The sequence below is a fragment of the Arachis hypogaea genome, chromosome 2, assembly GCF_003086295.3.
Source record: "Arachis hypogaea cultivar Tifrunner chromosome 2, arahy.Tifrunner.gnm2.J5K5, whole genome shotgun sequence".
NCBI classification, from domain to species: domain Eukaryota; kingdom Viridiplantae; phylum Streptophyta; class Magnoliopsida; order Fabales; family Fabaceae; genus Arachis; species Arachis hypogaea.
In genome coordinates this window covers 36169920-36184472 of record NC_092037.1, presented here as the reverse complement: position 1 = coordinate 36184472, position 14553 = coordinate 36169920, and the positions used below count along the sequence as shown (strand labels likewise).

Below are 14553 nucleotides of genomic sequence, written 5' to 3'. Positions count from 1 at the left end.
CCTTGCCAAAAACTTGTTCACCACTTCCTCCCAATTTGTTAAGCTCTCCTTTGGAAATGATTCAAGCCATTTGGAGGCCTTGTCCTTGAGTGAAAAAGGGAACAAGAGCAACCTATAGACATCTGGATGGATTCCATTGGACTTCACAGTGTCACAAATCCTCAAGAAGGTGGTTAAATGTTGATTAGGGTCCTCTTGAGCACCTTCTCCAATTGAACAATTGTTCTGAACAAGAGTGATGAGCTGGGGTTTTAGTTCGAAATTGTTGGCATGTATGGTGGGCTTCTGAATGCTGCTTCCACAGTTTCCTGGATTAGGATTGATATAGGAGCCTAGGACTCTCCTTTCTTGCCTAGCACGGTTTGCATGGCCTTCTCTGACATGATTATGAGCTTCTTCTTCATGATTGTTGATGGTGTTTTTGTGGAAAAATGAATTTTCCAAACACACAAATCCAACCGGCAAGTGTACCGGGTCGCATCAAGTAGTAATAACTCACTTAGAGTGAGATCGATCCTACAGGGATTGATGGATCAAGAAACTTTAGTGGGTGATTAGTTTAGTCAAGCTAACATTGAATGAATTGGGTGAAGTTAAGCAACAGAATATAAATTTGCAGGGAATTTAAAGTGCAGAAAGTAAAGTGGCAGGAAACTTAAAGAACAAGAAAGTAAATTAGCTGAAACTTAAATTGCAAGAAATATAAATTGCATCAAAAGTAAAGGGGGTTAGGTGCTAGAAATTAAAGAAAGCAATAGATTAAGCAACTAGAAATTTAAATTGCAGTAAATGTAAATGTGCAGGAAATTAAATCAAGCTCAATGTGAACAGAAATGTGAAAGTGCAGAATGCAGGAAAGGAAATTGCAGAAAAGTAAATGTAGCAGAAGAGGAAACTAGCAAGAAGACTTAGATCATGCATGAAATTCCAGAAGAAGAATCAACAATTTCAATAAAACAGTAAAAACAAAAGAGTAGCCAAGAACTCAACTCAATTGCAAAATAAAATTGAAGATCTCAGGGAATCAAAGAGACTAGAAAACAAGTCTAGATCTTAATTCCTTCATTGATCAAAGTAGAAAGCAGATTGAAGAAGAAAGAAAGATGAAAGCAGTAAGAGAGTTTTGATTCAAATCCTTAATTTCTTGAATTATGCAGAAGAACAAAGCAGAGATGTTGCATATGGAGAATGAAAACATAATTCCTTTCAATTTCAATCCAAAGTTCAAATTCAAAGAAAGAAAAACTAGAAGAGAGAGAGCTCTCTAATCCTAATGCTCCCTAGTGGAGCCAGCCTCCTTTCATCGAGCTCCCCTCTGAAACGAGAGTGATGCCTTTATATAGGCTTTTTACAAAATGAAAATAAAATGAAATTGAAATTAAAACAAATTCACAAAATGAAATTCCTAATCTAGCTTCTCTGTGTGCCTTTGAGTCCTGTTGAGTGGGCTTTTTGATTTGGTGGAGAATTGAATTAAAATGAATTTTTAATTGAATTTTGGTTGATTTTGGCCCATATGTTGCTCCCAGGAGGCTGCTCTGCTCTTGTGGAGAGTAGAGTAGTGAAGCTTTGTGTGGGGATGCATGTTGCGTGCTGAGTATAGTGAGGCACCAGGGGATTGCCCTGCCCTTGTGGAGAGCGGGCCAGTGGAGCTTCCAAGGGGAGGTACCCGGTTCAAGCCTTCGTGAAAGCACTCCACGCCAATTTTCCTTAAATTTTTATGAAGAGAGCACAACATTGCCCTCCAAGAGAGCACTCTGCTCTCCTTGAGGGTAGATGGTGCACGAAATTGTGATCACTACAACTTCGCACAACTAACCAGCAAGTGCACTGGGTCGTCCAAGTAATACCTTGCGTGAGCAAGGGTCGATCCCACGGAGATTGTTGGTATGAAGCAAGCTATGGTCACCTTGTAAATCTCAGTCAGGTAGACTCAAATGGGTATAGTGATAAACGCATAAAGCACAAAGATAAAGATAGAGGTACTTATGTATTTCATTGGTAGGAACTTCAGATAAGCGTATGAAGATGCCTTCCCTTCCGTCTCTCTGCTTTCCTACTGCCTTCATCCAATCCTTCTTACTCCTTTCCATGGCAAGCTTATGTAGGGTTTCACCGTTGTCAGTGGCTACCTCCCATCCTCTCATTGAAAACGATTGCATATGCTCTGGTCACAGCATAGCAGAATTCATCTGTCGGTTCTCAATCAGGCCGGAATAGAATCCAGTGATTCTTTTGCGTCTGTCACTAACGCCCCGCCCTCAGGAGTTTGAAGCACGTCACAGTCATTCAATCATTGAATCCTACTCAGAATACCACAGACAAGGTTAGACCTTCCGGATTCTCTTGAATGCCGCCATCAGTTCTTGCCTATACCACGAAGACTCTGATCTCACGGAATGGTTGGCTCGTTTGTCAGGCGAGCATTCGGTTGTCAGGCGATCAACCATGCATCGTGCAACCAGAAATCCAAGAGATATTCACTAAGGCCTCAGATGCTTGTAGAACAGAGTGGTTGTCAGTCACCCTTGTTCATGGGTGAGAATGATGATGAGTGTCACGGATCATCACATTCATCAAGTTGAAGAACAAGTGATATCTTGGACAAAGAACAAGCGGAATTGAATAGAAGAACAATAGTAATTGCATTAATACTCGAGGTACAGCAGAGCTCCACACCTTAATCTATGGTGTGTAGAAACTCCACCGTTGAAAATACATAAGAACAAAGGTCTAGGCATGGCCGAATGGCCAGCCTCCCAAAGAGGGTTCAATCATCAAAGCATGATCAAAAGATCAAAATACAATAGTAAAAGGTCCTATATATAGAGAACTAGTAGCCTAGGGTGTACAGAGATGAGTAAAAGACATAAAAATCCACTTCCGGGCCCACTTGGTGTGTGCTTGGGCTGAGCAATGAAGCATTTTCGTGTAGAGACTCTTCTTGGAGCTAAACGCCAGCTTTTATGCCAGTTTGGGCGTTTAACTCCCATTTAGGTGCCAGTTCCGGCGTTTAACGCTGGGATTTCTGTAGGTGACTTTGAACGCCGGTTTGGGCCATCAAATCTTGAGCAAAGTATGGACTATCATATATTGCTGGAAAGCCCAGGATGTCTACTTTCCAACGCCGTTGAGAGCGCGCCAATTGGGCTTCTGTAGCTCCAGAAAATTCACTTCGAGTGCAGGGAGGTCAGAATCCAACAGCATCTGCAGTCCTTTTCAGTCTCTGAATCAGATTTTTGCTCAGGTCCCTCAATTTCAGCCAGAAAATACCTGAAATCACAGAAAAACACACAAACTCATAGTAAAGTCCATAAAAGTGAATTTTAACTAAAAACTAATAAAAATATACTAAAAACTAACTAGATCATACTAAAAACATACTAAAAACAATGCCAAAAAGTGTACAAATTATCCGCTCATCACAACACCAAACTTAAATTGTTGCTTGTCCCCAAGCAACTGAAAATCAAATAAGATAAAAAGAAGAGAATATACTATGGACTCCAAATTATCAATGAAACTAAGCTCCAAATTAGATGAGCGGGACTAGTAGCTTTTTGCCTCCGAATAGTTTTGGCATCTCACTTTATCCTTTGGAATTCAGAATGATTGGCTTCTTTAGGAACTCAGAATCCAGATAGTGTTATTGATTCTCTTAGTTAAGTATGATGATTCTTGAACACAGCTATTTTATGAGTCTTGGCCGTGGCCCAAAGCACTCTGTCTTCCAGTAGTACCACCGGATACATACATGCCACAGACACATAATTGGGTGAACCTTTTCAGATTGTGACTCAGCTTTGCTAGAGTCCCCAATTAGAGGTGTCCAGGGTTCTTAAGCACACTCTTTTTGCCTTGGATCACAACTTTATTGTTTTCTTTTTCTTTTCTTTTTCTTTCTTTTTCGTTTTTTTTTTCCTTTTTTTTCTTTTTTTTTTGTATTCACTGCTTTTTCTTGCTTCAAGAATCATTTTTATGATTTTTCAGATCCTCAGTAACATGTCTCCTTTTTCATCATTCTTTCAAGAGCCAACAATTTTAACATTCATGAACCACAAATTCAAAAGACATATGCACTGTTCAAGCATACATTCAGAAAACAAAAGTATTGCCACCACATCAAACTAAATAAGCTAGTTTTAAAGATGAATTTGAAATCCTGTACTTCTTGTTCTTTTGTGATTAAAAACAGTTTTCATTTAAGAAAGGTGATGGATTCATATTCATAGCTTTAAGGCATAGACACTAAGACTCTAATGATCACAAGACACAAACATAGACAAACATAAAGCATAATTTTCGAAAAACAGAAAAATAAAGAACAAGGAGATTAAAGAACTGGTCCACCTTAGTGATGGCGGCTTGTTCTTCCTCTTGAAGGTCTAATGAAGTGCTTGAGCTCCTCAATGTCTCTTCCTTGTCTTTGTTGCTCCTCTCTCATGATTCTTTGATCTTCTCTAATTTCATGGAGGAGAATGGAGTGTTCTTGGTGCTTCACCCTTAGTTGTCCCATGTTGGAACTCAATTCTCCTAGGGAGGTGTTCAGTTGCTCCCAATAGTCTTGTGGAGGAAAGTGCATCCCTTGAGATGAATCTCTCCATCTCCCATGACTCGGAGGTGAAAGCTTTTGCCTTCCCTTTCCTCTTTCTAGAGGTTTCTCCGGCCTTGGATGCCATAAATGGTTATGGAAAAACAAAAAGCAATGCTTTTACCACACCAAACTTAAAAGGTTTGCTCGTCCTCGAGCAAAAGAAGGAAGAATAGAGGAGAAGAAGAAGAAAATGGAGGAGATGGAGGAGGTTGAGGTGATTGATGAATGGGTGAAGAAGAGAGAGTGTGGTGGGGTTGGTGGGGATCCTGTGGGGTCCACAGATCCTGTGGTGTCAAGGAAAAGTCATCCCTGCACCAAATGGCAAGCAAAATCTCGTTTTGTGCCAATTCTGGCGTTAAACGCCGGGCTGGTGCCCATTCCTGGCGTTTAACGCCAGGTTCTTGCCCATTCCTGGCGTTTAACGCCTGTCTGGTGCCCCTTTCTGGCGTTAAACGCCCAGAATGGTGCCAGACTGGGCGTTAAACGCCCAACTACTAGGCTTACTGGCGTTTAAACGCCAACAGCATCTTCCTCCAGGGTGTGCTGTTTTTCTTTCTATTTTTCATTCTATTTTTGCTTTTTTCATTAATTTTGTGACTTCTTATGATCATCAACCTACAAAATAAAGTAAAATAACAAAAGAAAATAGATAAAATATAACATTGGGTTGCCTCCCAACAAGCGCTTCTTTAATGTCAGTAGCTTGACAGAGGGCTCTCATGGAGCCTCACAGATACTCAGAGCAATGTTGGAACCTCCCAACACCAAACTTAGAGTTTGAATGTGGGGGTTCAACACCAAACTTAGAGTTTGGTTGTGGCCTCCCAACACCAAACTTAGAGTTTGACTGTGGGGGCTCTGCTTGCCTCTGATTTGAGAGAAGCTCTTCATGCTTCCTCTCCATGATGACAGAGGGATATCCTTGAGCTTTAAACACCAAGGATTCTTCATTCACTTGAATGATCAATTCACCTCTATCAACATCAATCACAGCCTTTGCTGTGGCTAGGAAGGGTCTGCCAAGGATGATGTTCTCATCCATGCACTTCCCAGTCTCTAGGACTATGAAATCAGTAGGGATGTAATGGTCTTCAATCTTGACCAGAACATTCTCTACAAGTCCATAAGCTTGTTTTCTTGAGTTGTCTGCCATCTCTAGTGAGATTCTTGCAGCTTGTACCTCAAAGATCCCTAGCTTCTCCATTACAGAGAGAGGCATGAGGTTTACACTTGACCCTAAGTCACACAGAGCCTTCTTGAAGGTCATGGTGCCTAAGGTATGGAAAACTTCCCAGGATCTTGTCTCTTTTGAGGTACTTTCTGCCTAGACAAGTCATCCAGTTCTTTGGTGAGCACAGGAGGTTCATTCTCCCAAGTCTCATTTCCAAATAACTTGTCATTTAGCTTCATGATTGCTCCAAGGTATTTAGCAACTTGCTCTTCAGTGACATATTCATCCTCTTCAGAGGAAGAATACTCATCAGAGCTCATGAAAGGCAGAAGTAAGTCTAATGGAATCTCTATGGTCTCATTTTGAGCCTCAGATTCCCATGGTTCCTCATTGGGGAACTCATTGGAGGTCAGTGCACGCCCATTGAAGTCTTCCTCAGTGGCGTTCACTGCCTCACCTTCCTCTCCAAATTCGGCCATGTTAATGACCTTGCACTCTCCTTTTAGATTTTCTTCTGTGTTGCTTGGAAGAGTACTTGGAGGGAGTTCAGTAATTTTCTTGCTCAGCTGTCCCACTTGTGCCTCCAAATTTCTAATGGAGGACCTTGTTTCAGTCATGAAACTTTGAGTGGTTTTGATTAGATCAGAGACCATGGTTGCTAAGTCAGAGGGGTTCTGCTTAGAATTCTCTGTCTGTTGCTGAGAAGATGATGGAAAAGGCTTGCCATTGCTAAACCTGTTTCTTCCACCATTATTGTTATTGAAACCTTGTTGAGGTCTCTCTTGATTCTTCCATGAGAAATTTGGGTGATTTCTCCATGAAGAATTATAGGTGTTACCATAGGATTCTCCTAGGTAATTCACCTCCTCCATTGAAGGGTTCTCATGATCATAAGCTTCTTCTTCAGATGAAGCATCCTTAGTACTGCTTGGTGCATTTTGCATTCCAGACAGACTTTGAGAAATTAAATTGACTTGTTGAGTCAATATTTTATTCTGAGCCAATATGGCATTCAGAGTATCAATCTCAAGAACTCCTTTCTTCTGACTAGTCCCATTGTTCAAAGGATTTCTTTCAGAAGTATACATGAATTGGTTATTTGCAACCATTTCAATTAGCTCTTGAGCCTCTGTAGGCGTCTTCTTCAGATGAAGAGATCCTCCAGCAGAGCTATCCAAGGACATCTTGGATAGTTCAGAGAGACCATCATAGAAAATACCTATGATGCTCCATTCAGAAAGCATGTCAGAAGGACATTTTCTGATCAATTGTTTGTATCTTTCCCAAGCTTCATAGAGGGATTCTCCATCCTTCTGTCTGAAGGTTTGGACTTCCACTCTAAGCTTACTCAATTTTTGAGGTGGAAAGAACTTTGCCAAGAAGGCATTGACTAGCTTTTCCCAAGAGTCCAGGCTTTCTTTAGGTTGTGAGTCCAACCATGTCCTAGCTCTGTCTCTTACAGCAAAAGGAAATAGCATCAGTCTATAGACCTCAGGGTCTACCCCATTAGTCTTGACTGTGTCACAGATTTGCAAGAATTCAGCTAAAAACTGATGAGGATCTTCCAGTGGAAGTCCATGGAACTTGCAATTCTGTTGCATTAGAGAAACTAATTGAGGCTTAAGCTCAAAGTTGTTTGCTCCAATGGCAGGGATAGAGATGCTTCTCCCATAGAAGTCGGGAGTAGGTGCAGTAAAGTCACCCAGCACCTTCCTTGCATTGTTGGCATTGTTGTTGTTTTCGGCTGCCATTTGTTCTTCTTCCTTGAAGAATTCGGTCAGGTGCTCTAAAGAGAGTTGTGCTTTGGCTTCTCTTAGCTTTCTCTTCAAGGTCCTTTCAGGTTCAGGATCAGCCTCAACAAGAATGCCTTTGTCTTTGCTCCTGCTTCATAAGAAAGAGAAGAGAACAAGAAAATATGGAATCCTCTATGTCACAGTATAGAGATTCCTTGAGGTGTCAGAGGAAAAGAAAAATGGAAGACAGAGGTAGAAAATTCGAACTTATCAAAGAAGATGGAGTTCGAATTTTGCATTAAGGAATAGTGTTAGTCCATAAACAGAAGGATGTGAGAAGAAGGGAAGTAATTTTCGAAAATTAAGTAAAAGATTTTGAAAACATTTTGAAAAATACTTAATTGATTTTCGAAAATAAGAGTGGAAAAGAAATCAAGTGATTTTTGAAAAAGATTTTGAAATTAGAATTAAAAAGATTTGATTGAAAACTTTATTTTGAAAAAGATGTGATTAAAAAGATATGATTGAAAAGTTATGGTTTTAAGAAGATGTGATTGAGAAGATATGATTTGAAAACAATTTTAAAAGATATGATTTGAAAACAATTAATGACTTGCCTAACAAGAAAAGATATGATTCAAACATTAAACCTTTCTCAACAGAAAAGGCAACATACTTAAAATGTTCAATCAAATCATTAATTGTTAGTAAGTATCTTTGAAAAAGGAAAGAAATTGATTTTGAAAACATTTGATTGAAAAGATATGATTTGAAAAAGATTTGATTTTGAAAAACTTTGAAAACTTGAAAAAAATTGATTTTGAAAACAGAATCTTCCCCCTTGTGCCATCCTGGCGTTAAACGCCCAGAATGGTGCACATTCTGGCGTTTAACGCCCAAACTACTACCCTTTTGGGCGTTAAACGCCCAGCCAGGCACCCTGGCTGGCGTTTAAACGCCAGTCTGTCTTCTTCACTGGGCATTTTTGAATGCCCAGCTTTTTCTGTGTGATTCCTCTGCAGTATGTTCTGAATCTTCAATTCTTTGTATTATTGACTTGAAAAGACACAAATTAAAAATATTTTTGGATTTTTAATAATAAGGAATAATTAAAATGCAACTAAAATCAAATAACAATGCATGCAAGACACCAAACTTAGCAGTTTGTATACTACTGACACTAACAACACAAAACACTCAAGTCAATAGAATTTAAAGATCAGAGCAATGAAATCATCAAGAACAACTTGAAGATCAATGAAGACACATGCATGAATGCAATAAGAACAGAAACATGCAATTGATACTAAACTTAAGATGAGACTCTAGACTCAAACAAGACATATTTTTGGATTTTATGATTTTATAATTTTTTTTTTGGATTTTTCGAAAATTAAGTGGAAAAGAAAATAAAGGTATCAAAATTCTTAATGAGAATTCCAGGAATCATGCAATGTTAGTCTAAAGCTTTAGTCTAAAGGAATTAGACATAGCTAGCCAAGCTTCAGCAGGACATTGCATTCAAGAGCTAAATTGATGAAGATCAATCAGCCTTGGTGATGATAAGAACATCACCTTGAAACACTAGAATTCATTCTTAAGAACTCTGAAAAAAATACCTAATCTAAGCAACAAGATGAACCGTCAGTTGTCCATACTCAAGAACAATCCCCGGCAACGGCGCCAAAAACTTGGTGCACGAAATTGTGATCACTACAACTTCGCACAACTAACCAGCAAGTGCACTGGGTCGTCCAAGTAATACCTTGCGTGAGCAAGGGTCGATCCCACGGAGATTGTTGGTATGAAGCAAGCTATGGTCATCTTGTAAATCTCAGTCAGGTAGACTCAAATGGGTATAGTGATAAACGCATAAAGCACAAAGATAAAGATAGAGGTACTTATGTATTTCATTGGTAGGAACTTCAGATAAGCGTATGAAGATGCCTTCCCTTCCGTCTCTCTGCTTTCCTACTGCCTTCATCCAATCCTTCTTACTCCTTTCCATGGCAAGCTTATGTAGGGTTTCACCGTTGTCAGTGGCTACCTCCCATCCTCTCATTGAAAACGATTGCATATGCTCTGGTCACAGCATAGCGGAATTCATCTGTCGGTTCTCAATCAGGCCGGAATAGAATCCAGTGATTCTTTTGCGTCTGTCACTAACGCCCCGCCCTCAGGAGTTTGAAGCACGTCACAGTCATTCAATCATTGAATCCTACTCAGAATACCACAGACAAGGTTAGACCTTCCGGATTCTCTTGAATGCCGCCATCAGTTCTTGCCTATACCACGAAGACTCTGATCTCACGGAATGGTTGGCTCGTTTGTCAGGCGAGCATTCGGTTGTCAGGCGATCAACCATGCATCGTGCAACCAGAAATCCAAGAGATATTCACTAAGGCCTCAGATGCTTGTAGAACAGAGTGGTTGTCAGTCACCCTTGTTCATGGGTGAGAATGATGATGAGTGTCACGGATCATCACATTCATCAAGTTGAAGAACAAGTGATATCTTGGACAAAGAACAAGCGGAATTGAATAGAAGAACAATAGTAATTGCATTAATACTCGAGGTACAGCAGAGCTCCACACCTTAATCTATGGTGTGTAGAAACTCCACCGTTGAAAATACATAAGAACAAAGGTCTAGGCATGGCCAAATGGCCAGCCTCCCAAAGAGGGTTCAATCATCAAAGCATGATCAAAAGATCAAAATACAATAGTAAAAGGTCCTATATATAGAGAACTAGTAGCCTAGGGTGTACAGAGATGAGTAAAAGACATAAAAATCCACTTCCGGGCCCACTTGGTGTGTGCTTGGGCTGAGCAATGAAGCATTTTCGTGTAGAGACTCTTCTTGGAGCTAAACGCCAGCTTTTATGCCAGTTTGGGCGTTTAACTCCCATTTAGGTGCCAGTTCCGGCGTTTAACGCTGGGATTTCTGTAGGTGACTTTGAACGCCGGTTTAGGCCATCAAATCTTGGGCAAAGTATAGACTATCATATATTGCTGGAAAGCCCAGGATGTCTACTTTCCAACGCCGTTAAGAGCGCGCCAATTGGGCTTCTGTAGCTCCAGAAAATCCACTTCGAGTGCAGGGAGGTCAGAATCCAACAGCATCTGCAGTCCTTTTCAGTCTCTGAATCAGATTTTTGCTCAGGTCCCTCAATTTCAGCCAGAAAATACCTGAAATCACAGAAAAACACACAAACTCATAGTAAAGTCCAGAAAAGTGAATTTTAACTAAAAACTAATAAAAATATACTAAAAACTAACTAGATCATACTAAAAACATACTAAAAACAATGCCAAAAAGTGTACAAATTATCCGCTCATCAGTAGACTTCCTTGGTTTTCTTGTGTCTCCCTCTTCGAGCCTTGGTGGAAGCACTTTGGTTCATTTTCGCTTATTTTTGGCCCTTAAAGATGCCTTTCACTCATGCCTCAATTGTACGCCATATATGGATTGCTATATATCGTTGGAAAGCTCTGAATGTCCGCTTTCCAATGCAACTGGAAGCACATCAATTGGACATCTGTAACTCAAGTTATAGCCCTTTGAAGTAGGCATGGTCATGCTGTGAGCGCCCAGATTTTAACTTAGCGAAAATTTGCTTCCAACCTCACTTTGCATCACGATATTGCCCTGCTCTTGGCAAGGGCAGAGCAGTGTGCGTGCTGGTTGCTTTCTTCTTTGATTTGGTCATGGGCCACGCTTTTAAAAGCGTGGCCTAAGGCTCCAAAGTGTGCTCCAACTTCCAAGTGTGCCCCAAAGCTCTTTTTTTCTCCTTTTTAGCTTATTTTGTGCTTCTTTGCTTCTTTTTCTTCTTATTCCCTACAAGATTTATAAAATTAAAAGATCAAGAAAATATATCATTTAAGCACAAAAGCATTCACTATTTAAGCACAAATCATCAATTTATTGTATGAAAAAGCATAGAAAAATAGGTAAATGATAAATTGTCATCAATTGTTCTCCAAATTCTCTTCCATGTTGGGTTCAAAATACTCTTCCTCTTCTTCCTCAGCACCAATAATTCTTTTCCCTCTTGCTTCCCTTCTTAGTCTCCAAAGGGTCCTTTCAGGTTCTGAATCGAAGGATGTTGAAACTCCTTCTCTTCTCCCTATCATACAATAGACAGATTGCACAACAGGAGATAAAATAAAGAAACTATTCATGTTAGAGTAATTGTTAGTGTAAGTGATGCAAATTATCAAACAGTTAGTGGGTTAGTGAGCAAAATTGTAATTAAAAAGAAAGAAAGAACGAAAAATTAAAGGGGTGCAGGGGATGAGGAAGAAATTAAAACGAACTAGAGAAAATTGACTGAATCAAATAAACAAAAAGAAAAATGCTCAATCTAGTGATCTTCAAACTTAATCATTATTGATTCAAAATCAATCCCCGGCAACGGCGCCATAAACTTGATGCATGAAAACTTATCTCTCAACAAATTTCCCTTCGGCAAGTATACCGAATTGTCATCAAGTAAAACTCACAATAGAGTGAGGTCGAATCCCACAAGGATTGATTGGTCAAGCAACTTTAGTTAGAAGAATATGCTAGCTGAGCTAAACAGAATTTAGATTGAGATGCAGAAATTTAAATGACTGGAAAGTAAATAACAGAAATTAAAGTGCAGAATCTTAAATGGGGATTTGGGGTAATGAGCATGAAAATAAATGGCAGAAAGTAAAGAGAATGGGTAAGATCAGAAATGGGGTAATAATTGGGTTCAGGAGATGTTGCATTCTCCGGATCAAGTTCATTCTCATCTCTTCCTCAATCAATGCATTCATTGATCTCCTTGGCAATCTTAAGTGATTAGATCCCAATTCCTTGGCAATCCAATCTCTCTAAGCTTGAACAATTGCCCAATTCATTGATTTAATTGCTCATGGGAAGAGATGAAGTGTGGTCACTGATTATACCACATGTATTTCCAAATCAAAGTATTGGGAGGATTACATGTCACTATATCCGCCCAAACCCCAATTTGGTCCAACATGAGAAAGCATTTCTAGCATGATCTCCTCATCCCTTTTCCAAGGCTCAAAGGAGATCCAATTATGGAGAGTTTCTTTTCCAAGACAACTAACCAATTGAATTAAGATCGAAAGCTTTCTAGTAAGATCAAGAGAAAAGAAAGAAGAAGAAGAATGAAAACTATAATTGATCCATCAAATTACAACAGAGCTCCCTAACCCAATGAAAGGGGTTTAGTTGTTCATAGCTCTAGAAATGAAAAATGGCAGAAAAGAAGAATCCATGCTAAAAGTGCAGAAAAGTAAATCTATAGAGAGTAGTTCCCAAAAGTGCCAAGCTCCTCTATAGTTCAAAACTACTCCTATATATACTACTCCTCTTGATCTTCTAGTGAGTTCTTCAAGTCTTGGATGTGGGCTCTGCATCTTGAGTTGAAGCAGTTCTCATCTTTAGTGGGCCCAACTTACAGAGAAATATGAATTAGGCTTGGGTATTTAGTAAGATTTAACGTTGAGTGCCATTGTGGGTTCGAGAACGTTAGTGGCATTCACTTTTTCCACTAACGTTCCACCCTCATATATCCACGTTAAATCTAATGTTAGTGGTCTTAACGTGACCACTAACGTTGCTTTCTCAAATTTTGGCCAACGTTGTTGGGACTCACTTTTCCCAATAACGTTGGCTTATACCCTTTTGCAAATGTTAATGGGAATCACTTTTCCCATTAACGTTGCTTAATGCCCCTTTGTTCCTACGTTAGAGTCCACGTTAGTATAGCTAACGTGACTCTTAACGTAGGTGTGATTCACCTTCGAGAGCGTTAATGACACCTCACCTTTGTCACTAACGCTCCAAATGCCAAATTCTCTACATTAGAACTCACGTTAACTAAGTTAACGTGGCTCTTAATGTAGTAGTGATGCCATCTCCCAACATTAGTGACAAAAGTGAGTGTCACTAACGTTGGCTCCTTGATCTCAACTCCATGTTAACTTTCACGATAATGGTCTTAATGTGAAAGTTGACATAGGCAATGCTAGTTGGTCCAACGTTAGTGACAAAAGTGAGTGTCACTAACATTGGCTTTTGTTTTCCTCTTCCCCGTTAGAGTTCATGTTAATTAAGTTAACGTGACTCTTAACGTGGACCATTGCCAAGTTCTCCAATGTTAGTGGTGTTCACTTTTTCTCTTAACGTTGGAGTTCCCTTTTTCTTCTACGTTAACTACCATGTTAACTTAGTTAACGTGGCAAGTAACATGGGCTTTGGATGGGTTCGCAGGCGTTATTGGTGATCACTTTTCTCATTAACTTTGCAAGATTTTCCATTCCACGTCAGTGTTCACATTAACTAGGTTAACGTGAATACTAACGTGCTTCTTCCTTGCTTCCATTGCCCTGAAATCAAGCAATTAAAGTGCATCAAAGCTCTAGCCAAAGTCATGAGCTTATGAATCCTCAATTTATCATGCAATTCTAGCAAAATACTCATGAAATCATGCAAAGTTCACAATAGTTGCTTGAATCAAGGTGTGAGTGTATTTTCATCCAAAACTTGCCTTATTCACTAAGAAAATGCATGAAACTATCCTAAAATAGTAAAGAAAAGGTCATTGAAACTGGCCTAGATGCCCTGGCATCATTATGTCATCCTTAAGCTAGAACCTCTTCTGAGGCAAGCTCGACAACACAATCACGAATAACCTAGTTTTTGAACCGTATAGGTTAGGAGTTTTGATTCTAGTTTTTGTAAATAGTCTCTGTTTGACAAACCGAACTTGATTCATGAGAGAAGAGAGATAATAGTATAATATTATCATTATATGAGTATTATATGATGCTTGAATGATATTATAAGGGTACCTGGTCTGTTTTAGTTAAAAATAGAAAATCGGTTTAACCGGGTTCACAGTTTACTGGTGTAGCTTAGCGCCAGCACTCTCTGATGACTTTAGCCATGATAAGGCCTCATCATACATGTTCTATTCTCATATCAAATATTTTACTAGTGTCATTTGTTCTAGTAGCTCAGAAAAGTATTTTTAGAGATGTTTTTACGAGTGTTCC

The 14553-nt window shown here is 39.5% G+C and overlaps 1 non-coding gene across 1 annotated transcript; it reads left to right on the top strand.

The window, feature by feature from the left end:
- The first annotated feature begins 7003 nt into the window (after positions 1-7003).
- Positions 7004-7111, top strand: LOC112766128 (small nucleolar RNA R71). The gene has a single exon (XR_003184145.1). It is a non-coding gene; the product is annotated as a small nucleolar RNA R71 (small nucleolar RNA).
- The last annotated feature ends 7442 nt before the right edge of the window (positions 7112-14553 follow it).